This window comes from Temnothorax nylanderi, unplaced genomic scaffold (assembly GCF_030848795.1).
Source record: "Temnothorax nylanderi isolate EJ_2023f unplaced genomic scaffold, tnyl_v1.0 TNYL_tig0437_pilon, whole genome shotgun sequence".
Classification (NCBI taxonomy): domain Eukaryota; kingdom Metazoa; phylum Arthropoda; class Insecta; order Hymenoptera; family Formicidae; genus Temnothorax; species Temnothorax nylanderi.
This window is the reverse complement of record NW_027249499.1, coordinates 74,455-87,509: the sequence shown is the minus strand read 5'-3', so window position 1 is coordinate 87,509 and position 13,055 is coordinate 74,455. Positions and strand designations below refer to the sequence as shown.

General features: G+C 35.3%; 1 long non-coding RNA gene across 1 annotated transcript; it reads right to left on the bottom strand.

Annotated features, from left to right (window-relative positions):
• Positions 1-5,092: 5,092 nt before the first annotated feature.
• LOC139782753 (uncharacterized) lies at positions 5,093-12,851 on the bottom strand. The gene is made up of 5 exons (XR_011720980.1): positions 12,710-12,851; positions 11,472-11,970; positions 5,599-5,746; positions 5,309-5,492; positions 5,093-5,234 (listed from the first exon to the last, which is right to left on the bottom strand). It is a non-coding gene; the product is annotated as an uncharacterized lncRNA (long non-coding RNA).
• Positions 12,852-13,055: the final 204 nt, after the last annotated feature.

Sequence of the window (13,055 nt, the reverse complement as noted above, 5' to 3'; positions counted from 1 at the left end):
CTTTTTTTTTAGCAATTTATAACTATTTTAATATTATAACTATTTACAACTTTCTACATCTTTTTACACAGCATTAAACAAGTTTTCATGACGTAAAAGGCATTTGAATTTTTTATGTCAATATATTCCCTGTAATACGTGGCTAATATTTTTTTTAGCATGATGAATCCATAAAAGATTCAATACTATTTTTTCTATTTTTATGAAAAAATACAAGTTGTATTAAGTTATAATAAATCATAAGAAATGTTCACTATTTTCTATATTTTACAACAATTATATTGTAAATTGACGTTTTTTAATGCTTTAAATAATCACAGGGAATTTTACTTACATATTGAAAATTATCTATTTGCATAAATATACATGACCTAATAAAATATAAAATTTAATAATTTTTATAATTTAATAATTTAATATTAAATGTGATAGTCAGACCACTGTGCACACACAACAAACTGTTCACTGTAATGTTTGATAACTCGCAATAAGCGCGAAGACGCCCTGATTTCGCGAGGACGCTCCGCGACCGCGAGCGCTAGTACGCACGCTGCCGCGACGCGGCTATACCACGCGTCACTTTCTCGTAATAAAAAATCATCACGCGCAAGTATAAGAGGCGAGCTTGTGAGAAGCCTAATTACAATGTTCTTTGCTGCAGATCAGCTTAACCTTTAGACCGCCGGCATTTAATGAGCTTTAATCCTTTTAGAAAGTCCTCAAATTGTTGTGCTTATATCTTATATATAACATATACAAAGTTCCGATCACACGTAGAGCCTATATTTAGGCTTTCCGGCGGTCTAAAGGTTAAGTGATACCTCCGGTATCACATAGTGCAGAGGTCTGCGAAGCAATTTTTGATAAATTGTTGGATACGTACTTATTTATTTACTTACATGTTTTTAAATAATGTTATTAAGCATGAAATATTTAAAATTCGAAGTATAGGTTTTAATGGAAAATCCGTACGAATAAATTGTTGTCATTTCTTCAGCTTTATATGCACACAATATGCAGTATTTCATTGAAAATCATTTATGTGTTCATTATGTCACTATTTTGTAAACTTTTATAGATTTCATAACATGTCTGCATTCTGAGCAACATATGAGCCCGCATCTGTGTCTATTCTTGCCATCATGTTTTTAATAAACGTGAGTACAATATATAGGTATGTATTCAGAACGAACACATTTTGCTATCTGGGATATTAAGAGCTCATCCGTATCAAATCCTTGCATGTTATTATTTGGCAGATCATTTAATTCCAATTCGTATGCACGAGACACTGTAAAATAAAAGGAACAATAATAACACTGGCAAACGAAACCCAGTCCATTCAGTATCATTGCTAGACGGGACAATATAATTTTTCAATAAATAATTAAAGGTATTCTTTACTAAGGGACATACTTCGATTACTATAAATAATACCTATACCAACAGTGACTACTAAATTTTCATCCACTTTTAATAGATATGTTTCCTCGTTAAACGGATAAAAGCAAAAGCAAAAGCAAAAGCAAAAGCAAAAGTGTTTCATCAGGTCATAGTTTCCTGAGAGAATATATCCACAATATCCACATTTTCTATCCTAAACAAGTAACAAATATATAATCATAACCTCAAACTCCCGCATATTAAAAAATTTATATTTTGTAAAAAAGTTGTTCAATATAGTATTGCATTAATATAAAATTATTAATTCAAAGTTACATTATTTGAAATTTAAATAGTTTTTAATAATATTCTTACGGATCTCTGTTGAGATTCTGACATTTTGTCTTTTCACACTCGCACACAAGTACCCATACAGCACAAAATATTTTCAAAAAATATTTCTACATATTTCTATAAAAATATTGCAAGAAACATTTTAAAATGGTTTTAAGAATATTTTAAAATAGTTTAAAAACCTTTTGGGGTAACATTTTTAAGAATATTTTAAGAATTTTTAAAAAATATTTTTAAAAATGTTTTTCTTTATTACCCAGACAATATTTTCTTAAATATTTGAAATATATTTTTGAAATATTAATTCAAATCTATATATTTATTGTTTTATAATCTTGTTCCAAAATATTTAAAAAATATTTTAAATTTATTATTAGTTCTGTAATCTTTTTTCAAATATTTTTGAAATATTATGAAATATTCTTAATTAAGAAAGATGCATGGTAGCGCATCTTTCCGTGTTAGTTTGCAACGACGCCGCTAGGCGGCGCATAATGGTAAGTCTAACTCGTAAGTAAATTTTAGTTGGGGGCTAATATAAGCAGGCCTCCGGCGAAGCAAAATCATGACATTCGCAAGACATTATAATTTTTGCTAGCAATACAACGCAAGGCTCACCCAACACTGCTGCGATGATATAGATAATATATCAGAAATAATATATTTTCCAAAGTAAGATGTAAAGATGCATATTTTTCAAATATTAAAAAAATCTTTTAAATATGATTGCTTGCAATAATTATTGCTGATTGGGAATTTATTTTTTAAAGCAATATTTTTAAAAGATTTTACAAATCCCAGATAGCCAAGTTGCCTGCAGGTTGCTGTCAATTTGCTTAAAACTGCTTTGCTTAAGTTGCCTTCAATATTGAGGAAAGCGGCTTCCGATTTTGCTTATTGGATTGCCGATTGTTATTGCCCCCAATGGTTATGAGCAACTTGATGACAACAGTTGCCCTCTTAAGGTGCGATTTCACGATGACGCTCGACGCTGGATTCGAGCGTCAAATCTGGTCACGTGATTAGATTCAGAGGGACGCGAAATATAACCTAACCACTGGATTGGCTGAAATGAGCGTCGAGTGTCAAAGCTAAACACAGTTTAGCTTTTTGACGCTCGAATCCAGCGTCGAGCGTCATCGTGAAATCGCACCTTTACGAACAAAAGGTATAATAGGTTGTTGGAAACCACAGGGCAACATGACAGTTTCTTAATTCAATAAGTTGCCAAAAACCTGACAGCATTTTTAAGGAAACCGTTGCCGTTAAAAGAAATAAAAAAAAAAGTTAAATTTCTATTCTAACATGGGCCTAGTTTACACCGGACCGTTTGATACGCGTACCAAGTACTATATCCGTATCGAATCCGTATCAAATTTCGGGTTATCCCGGTGTAAACCGAAATTTGATACGAATTTGATACGGATACAGTACTTGGTACGCGTATCAAACGGTCCGGTGTAAACTAGGCCATATTTTAAATTTTATTTATATTAAAATATTTCAATAATAAATAATATATAATTAAAAGATTGTTGGATTTATTGGCAATCGAAAAACAATGGTCTCATATAATACTTGTGTAATTCAAAATTAAACTATATAATTCCACTGTAAACATTATATTAGGTGCATTTCATAATTTGGAGTAATATATTTTATTCTGAGAAAATAAAAAAATTATATGTATAGAATATAGAAAGAAAGCAAAAAAGAAGGAAAGATAAATCTTACATACTTAAAATAAATTTGTATGTTGAAATGTTACGAAATAACATATGTCTCAACATATGTTTAATCTTCCTTTATATATTTACAAGAGTAGTTTTACACAAAAGAGAGATAATACGACACTTTTTGGATTTTATTATAGAAAGCAAAATGGAAATAAAGTTATGAATTATAACAAATAAAATAGAGAAAGTAACTTCATGTATTGTGTATAAACTATCTCACACACACACACACACACACACACACACACACACACACACACACACACACACACACACACACACACACACACACACACACACACACACACACACACACACACACACACACACACACACACACACACACACACACACACACACACATATATATTTGCAAATAAGTCGTACATAGTTAACTAATTTTATAATTTAAAAAATGTTCCGAAATAGCTTATCTTATATAATAACAAAAAGATACGATATTATTACACAATAGAAAAAGCAATTATTTATATTCATCAATGTTTCTTGTATGCTAAAAGGTATGTGTTCAAATACATTTAAATCATCTATATCGTAACGGAAATCTATAATCTACTTATATTTTACGAGAAAGGATTAATTCAATTCTTATAAAAAATTACTTATTTATAAGAAAAATATTTATATATTTATTTATTTATGTTTAAATTTCTGTCATCAAGTTTCATCGAAATATGTCGAATAATACAAAACAGAAAACTAAATACATTTGCAGTAATGTCATATGTATATTAACAAAAATAAATACTTAAAAAATGTTTAAATTTGTGATATCATAAACGTTACTTATAAGTATCACAAGACAAAAAAGAACAAAAATTGAACTTATTAATGACATAGACCATAGACTGTTATAAAAAAATATTTATGAAAACCTTAAGATAAAAAATGTTCCGAAATAGCTTATCTTATATAATAAAAAAAAGATACGATATCACACAATAGAAAAAGCAATATGTTATATTCACTTATAGACTTATAGTACCACCTACTATCGATTGTATGCTTTCTGTACTCAAGCTTAAGATATATTCGGCGCTTTCCATATCTAAGGAAGTCAACAGAGTAACTGGTACATCATTAGCGGACGGTTCGTCTAGTAAATCTATGGAATCCGTAGAGTGCGGCGGAGTTGGCACTAAATTGCATTGCGTATGTACAAGCTTATTGCGAACTTCGTCAATGGATCTACGTTGTTTGGGCGTATAAACCTTGACGCATTTTCCTACCGTGCTAGGAACATCTGTGCTACTCCCGGAACAGCGCTCCAAGTCGTTTTCGACTTGTGGAAGGCAAGATTGCGACAGTGTAGAAGTTCAATTTTTCTTGTATGCTAAAAGGTATATGCGTTCAAATACATTTAAATCATCTATAACGTAACGGAAATCTATAATTACTTATATTACGTGTATATTTGAAACTCACTAAAAAGACATGTTTCTTAATCATCAAAATTTGATGAGTGCTCGCTGCTGTCATCGCTATCATTCAGATCCAAGTGTTCAATGTTGTTATTGTTTTCATTTTCTGGTTGATTTCTGTCATCTTCGTGGTTGCCAACATCTTCATTGTATAACGCATCTGCAGCGGCCTCTAAGTTTCTTCGGTTCCCTTGTATACCTGGATGCCTACCCCTGGCATTCCGGATTTGTTGTTTCGCTACTTTCAAGGATCCGACAACCGCTCTTTGGAATTCTTCCCTGGTTGGTTTGAGGTAGTACTGATTCGACGCTACGGCTTCTGTAAAATAATATATTATTTAGTATCATAATCAATTAATATTGTAATGACAGCAGAGTAACAAATATTCTTACGGTAAATCGCTTGGCATAAAACTGTATTATAGAATGGGACTTTATTAGCATTAACTCCCCACACCACGTTAATCGTTCGGCCACTTGCGTCGTTATGGCCTTCTTTATGCATTGATGCACGCTATCTTTTAATGTTATGCAGTTCAAGAATTTGAAGTAGCGTATATAAATACAATACAAATACCTATATAAATACAAATTATTACATAATACGTGACTGGAATATACGTTAATAATTTTTTTAAATTAAACATGTACATTAAATATAAATTAATTCGATCAATACTTACAGTTTCATCGTCGGCAGCGTTGTCTTTCGTAAACATTTGTATTGCTTCTATTGTCGACAATGGAAGGACTTGCGGCTTCGTGGGAATTGCATTAACGACATTGGAATCGATTTTTCGCTCTATTGAATCCAATCGTTCATTTGTTAGTCTGAAATAATTGATTACAATTATTAATATTATAAAACAAAATTATATTAAGTGTGTAAAAATGTCGCGATGCAATATTCAACAGTAACAGTCCAACCCATTTGTTGTTTTAATATTTCATATTTATCGAAATTTTTAAGTAAACTGATTTTTTTCCAAACAAATGTTCACTTTAATATAATTATGTTGTACAATAGTTCTTTTTTTGCACTGATCTTGTTCTGCACGTCTTGCAGCAATTTGCTGCAAGGAAAGATGTGGTTTTCTACACATTCTTCTGAAATAAATAATGTTGTTTTCGTATGGAAATGCTGAGTAACTATCTAAAGGGCCAAATCGGAGTACATCTTCAACTAAATGTAGAATTCCATGAATATTGTATGATAAAAAAGTTGATCCATAAATGTCTTCACAAAGTAACACAAATTTTTTTATAGCCATTTCGGAAAAAACAAGATTTCTATTTGTATTATATACCTGTAACGATATCGAGATCAGTCGATATCTCGATGAGTCGACTCGGCGGTGTGCAGTACCATGTCGATAACAGAATAAATACACACGTTGCTATAACCAGAAAGTTACACTGAGTTTCAATACGGCCCGTCCAATCTACATAAGAATACGTTACATGGTGTCAGAAGTGGGATGACGGAAAAGTATAACTGATTATAAAGTATCACTCGAAGTAAAACGAAAAAGAAACAATGAGCGTAGAAGAAGACACGAGTCGTGTAAGGTTAGAAGCACCGCGACGACAGCTAAGACAGCCGAAACCGCTAGTATTCAGCAAAAATATGGCTCAAGACTGGAAAGCATGGAAAGTTTCATACGACTGGTACTCAAAAGCGACTCAGTCAGTTAGACAGGGAACCTCCAGAAGTCCAGGTAGCTACGTTCATGTCAACGATCGGGTACGAAGCCGAAGAAATTTTCGAGTCGTTTAATTTGTCGGAGGAATATAAATCTGATATCCGAATAGTAGTACAGAGATTCAATGTTTTTTTTGTCCCAAAAAGTAATGAAACATACGAAGCATACATGTTCAATAAAATAGCTCAAGAAACTGATGAAAGCTTCGAACAATTTTTGACACGAATCACAACGCAGTCAAGGAAATGTAATTTCGGTCAATTAGGGAAAAGAATGCTCAAGGATAAAATAGTGAGTGGAAAAAATGATAAAGTACGTGAAAAATTACTAGCAATGTCAGATCTAACGTACGAAAAAGTAGTTGACGTGTGCAAAGCAAGCGAAATAGCTCAAAAACAAGCTACCGATATAAGTAAGAATAACGACACTAGAGCAGTTTCTATATTAAAGAAAAAAGCTCAAAAGAATCAAAATACGGAGAATCAACAAAAGCAAGATACAGAAACATTACAGTGCAATAGATGCGGAAACAATCATAAGAGACGAAGTTGTCCGGCATATCAAAAAGAATGCAAGGCATGTGGAAAACTAGGCCATTTTATGAAACAATGCAAATCAAAGAAAAAAGTGCATCTTGTGCAAGAGGACACACAGCTCACATCCGATTCATCAAGCAACGAAACTCTTTACGTAAACAGCGTGATAAGCAAATCAGCGAATGAAGTCTGGACAGAAATAGTCAAGGTAGGCAAGAAAGCATTCCACGCCAAACTCGACAGCGGAGCACAATGCAACGTTCTACCAATGCACATAGTAGAAAAACTGGGCATGAAACAAAATCTAGCACAGTCAAAAGTCTCAACATTAATTTCATTCAGCGATCACAAACTTAGAGTCATCGGCGAGCTACCTATTAAATGCAGACTAAAAAGAAGAAAGACGAAGATAAAATTCTTAGTCGTCAATTGTTATATGTGTGTTACAATAGTTTTAAGTTCCCGCGCTTGCGATTGGAAAGACACCAGAGCTTTCATGAAAACGTGTATGCGCGAGCGACCGGGATGACGAGTAGAGGGGGATCGCGCGTTAGATCAGATCCTGTGGTTCCGCGCTCGAGAATGTACGCACGTACCTAACCAAATATATTTAGAAGTATCGAACAGTACGGTTATACAGTTATTCCGTTGTCCCGCATATTCCCTACAAACACAACATCAATGAAGATGTATCTCCCATATTAGGTAAAGCCACCTGCGAACAAGAGAAACTAATATTGCGAATTCAGGAAGTGAAATTCAACAGACAAGATATCCCGTTATCAACGACTGAAGAAGAGCATTTATTCAACGGCTTAGGTTGTCTTCAGGATTACGAGTACGACATCGATTTAGTGGAGAATCCGAAGTTCGAAATACATCCGGCGAGGTCAATACCTTTAACGATGCGCTCTGAGGTGAAAAAAGAGCTCGACAAGATGGTAAAGATGGGCGTCATCAAACCTACCACGAAACCGACTCCGGCAGTATCTCCAATGGTAATAGTAAAACAAAAAGGTAAAATTCGTATTTGTATTGATCCAACCGACGTAAATAAAAATATAAAAAGACGTCAATTCCCATTAAACACTGTTGAAGCAATTACCGCAAGAATTTCAGGTAGTAAATACTTCACACTGCTGGACTGCACAAAGGGATTTTGGCAAATAAAAATCAGCGAGAGGACAAAAGATTATCTCACCTTTGCAACACCGTGGGGACGATACTCGTGCGAAAGACTTCCCTTTGGTTTGTCCTCAGCACCGGAGGTGTTCCAGCAAATAATGGAGGACCTGTTACGCGACTTAGAGGGAGTTGAGAGTGCGATAGACGACGTTCTGATTCACGCCAAAACAATGGAGGAACTGAAGAGATTAACCACATTAGTACTCCGCCGATTTCACGAAAAAGGATTAAAACTCAACAAGCAAAAATGCATTTTTAATGTACAACAAATAAAATTTTTAGGTCATGTGCTAACAGACAAAGGCCTGGAAATTGACGAGAGTAAGGTAGAAGCGATCAAGAGGCTTAAGGTTCCAAAGCAAAAGAAAGAACTGTCGAGGACTCTTGGCATGATAACCTACCTGGGAAAATTCGTGCCAAACCTGTCAGCACTCACAGAACCACTTCGCACTCTACTCAAGAAAGACGTCGAATGGGAATGGCAAATCGAACATCAACAAGCATTCGAGAAAATTAAAGAAATGTTATCGCAAGCTCCCGTACTCAAATACTACGACGTGAATGAGAAGGTAACATTGTCGGTTGACGCCTCGTCAAAAGCACTCGGAGCTGTTCTACTACAAAAAGGACAACCAGTGGCTTATGCGACGAAATCACTGACGCAAACGGAACAAAACTATCCTCAAATAGTCAAAGAAGCGTTCGCGATCCGCTACGCTTGTAAAAAGTTTCACGATTACATCTGGGGCAAAGAAGTTAAAGTCGAAACGGACCACAAACCGTTAAAGACGATTTGGAAAAAGCCGCTCACATCAGCACCGCCTAGATTGAGAAGAATATTATTTGACTTAAAAGAATACAACCCGCGAATAGAATATCGGAAAGGAAGCGAACTTAAGATCGCTGACACACTCAGCAGGGACTGTGAAGAAACACAGGATGAAGATGAAGAGGAAATTGAAGTCCACCTCATATTACCACTGTCAAACAACGCCGCCGAAGAGTTCAAGAAATCCACGAGTAACGACAGGACGTGCCAAGCAATAGTCAGGATCATAAAAAACGGTTGGCCGAACGGGATACAGGAAGTACCGAAGGAGTTACGCCAATATTTCCCTTATCGAGATGAGCGGTCATACTGCGAGGGATTGATCTTCAGAGGTGACAGAGTTCTGGTTTCACAAGACCAACAAGCTAAGATTCTTGAAATTGTACACAAAGGACATCCAGGAATACAGTCATCAATACGAAGAGCAAGACAATTCATTTTCTGGAACTCGATGGCAAAAGACATCACAGACATGATCGAAAAATGTAAAATCTGTCAACATACCCAGCGAAAACCAGTCAAGGAAACCGTCATTATGAAAAGAATACCAAAGCTGCCATTTGAGATTGTATCGTCCGACGTGTTCGACTACAAAGGCGATCAATATCTTGTCTTAGTAGATAGCTATAATGGTTTTTTTGAGGTTCAGAAAATGTCCAGAACAACAGCTAGCGCAATGATCCATCAATTCAAAATTTGATTTGCTACACACGGAGTACCTCAAGAATTCCACTCGGACAATGCAGTATTTTCGTCAAAGGAATTCCAAAACTTTGCGAAGGAGTGGCGGTTCGAGCTGTTTACATCAAGTCCAAGATTCGCAAGATCAAACGGCCTAGCAGAAAAGTACGTAGACATAGCGAAACGACTTGTCAAGAAATGTGACCTCAGTGGCAAAGATTTTCAACTCGCGTTATTGATGGCCAGAAATACGCCCAGGGACAAGGAATTGAGAACACCATCTGCAAGACTGTTCGGTAGAAACACGAGAACTCCACTGACATTCTCAAACAATATCCTCAAACCTAGAACACCGACGTACGTGACAAAAAATCTGTTAAATCGACGACAGAAACAGAAAGCATACGCAGACAGAGGAGCCATAGAAGCGAAGAGATACGATGACGGGTCAAGGATTCTCGTCCGAGACACTGACAACAAATGGTATACCGGAAACATCCTATACCCGGTAACTGATAGGTCATACGTGATCAAAAGGGATGACGGAGCAATAATGCGAAGAAACACCAGTTTTATTCGCCCAACTGTGCTCGACGGCAACATTACCAAAGCGAGGAAAAGCGTTGTCGTCGAACCAAAACCTTTGGACACTCCTAGCGAGAGGTCTCTCACAAACGAGTTCCAGCCCGAAGACGCACCCCCGTCAACGCCGAGGATGTCGGCCGAGCCCTTAGTCACGCAGGAGAGGATGACCCCCCCCCCCCCCAACGATTCAGCGACAAGATCTACAGCGAAACCGGCAATCATAAAAACCGAAGCACAGCCGACAACGCAGAGCAACGGTTATCATTCGAGATCTGGAAGACTCATCAAGCCAGTCGTCAGACTTAATCTATAAATTCTACTACAAAAGCTCAAAAAGAAAAAAATAAAAAGATATAATATAAATACACATATAACTAATTAATCATCGTAACAACATCACACAAATTATAATTTGATTTAAAAACTCATAATATTTTTGTATTGAGCGTCATTATTATTTTATTTTTTTGTTTTAAAACAAGGAGGATGTAACGATATCGAGATCAGTCGATATCTCGATGAGTCGACTCGGCGGTGTGCAGTACCATGTCGATAACAGAATAAATACACACGTTGCTATAACCAGAAAGTTACACTGAGTTTCAATACGGCCCGTCCAATCTACATAAGAATACGTTACAATACCGACGATACTAAAATGCGCATGGAGATGTGGAAAAGCAAATAATGATCATATACATAATCTTTAAGAACTTCTTTGAAACATACTACTCTAACATATAACATAATTAAACGCCACTGGGTGGCTTTGAATTGATCACAGTCATCAAGCGATTCAACGTGGCGTACAAATTTTCGTGGGCAGTACTTTGACAGAACCTTCAATCAATTTGAAATAATTTGGATTTGACTCCCTGTTAATTTAGTGTTTTTTGTATAAGTTCCGCGTAACCATGTTAAAATTAATTTTTTCATTACTCCTAGGCAACACATATGCATATATTCGAAAACAACATCTTTGACCATATCAAAGGGTAAATGAGATAATGGACTTGAGCATTTATGATGCTCCTCACCTATTTGTCGTCTGTAATCTTCATTTGTGCGATGCCTATGCTCAATACCTCTAAGTACCATGTACCTTCCAATAGTAAACTCGTGAACTGTACATTTTGAGCATGGAGTTTTCCTGAAAAATTGCTTCATCACTTCTATTCATAACGTCTACTCTACTTACGTTGTTTGTACATAAAGGAAATTCTTCATTTGGAGGAAGGTGTGCAACCGGAGCAAGCCTCTCTTGTACAAAATAATTTGCGTTGCAGTCTTCAAAATTTTGAGGTTCTATAATATTTTCAGTCAAGTAAGTAATATTTTCACGCGAAGTATTTACAGGACAAATCAGACTATCATCTATCAAAAGTGATTTTGTCACACCCATTGCTTTTTTTATAATTTGCTTCCGGCGGGCCAATCTTAATCTTTGTTGTCTTTTCGATACCGCACGAAGAGTAATAGCGCGAGTTGAAAGCTTCAAACTGGATTCGCTTCATTATTAAATTATTAGATCCAGATCTGTTATAAAAAAAATTAATATAAGTGACTACATTAACATACAATAATTAGCATACAACTAGGTTTTGGTATCCAGTGAATGTATAAACTGTTTTAAAACATTATGCACTAAACTGAAGCGCAGGTTTTATGTTGTAATATTCTCTGTATCATATTAGTAAAAGATATGTTATATAAATATTAAAGACGAGTAAGATTTATATATATATATAATTTGAAATACAAAAATATATGCAAACAAAGTAGTTTTTAGGAAGAGAATTAAACCATATACAAAAAGTATAAGCTATTACAGTCTCCGTACAAAGGATATGCGTTGCAAAGTACGACTTTTGGCATAAAGTGTACACTGTGAGATGACATTTTAATATGACTTTATTAACCATGCTTTCATAAAAATGTTTGAATTTTTTATTATATCCATACTACCAGACATTTGGATGTACAAGTGCAAATAAAAATATAATGAACCATATCGGAAACTCACTCGCCGCTAGTGTTGTAGCGACCGAACATCAGCTACGACAAAGCTCATAAAAAAAATAAAAATACAGAGAAACACGAAGAAAACATTATAGAAACAATTATGTAATGCAAGGCAATTATGCTATGCAAGATAATAGTTTAATAGGTAAATTATTCCAGCTCACGAAAGACTGTCGCAGTAAAGAGGTTACGTTGAGGTTAAAAGGTTAATTTTCTTAATGCAAATTGTAATGTATAATAATATAATACTTACTGCAGCGGTATCGCACTGTAAATATGATGTTCGTGCGATCCTTCGAGCGACACTAATCGCAAGCGACGTTAATCACAAGCATGAAGAATAGAGATAAGGAGGACGAACTCCTATAGGCGATGCGTCAGATTCATGAGCCCAAAAGTGGTTGTCGATATTAGTTCGAAGTGCTAATCGAGATGTCGCTTCCGTCCCATAACGGCGTATTCATGTATACAGTGCGAGTGTATGTTAGTAGATTACTACACTCGTGTGACTCGTGATAGTCGCGATCAGGTGAATATACTACGTTTACGCGAGCGTTATTTCTGTAATAACTAATTGCGATAATTCACTCGTTTACGCG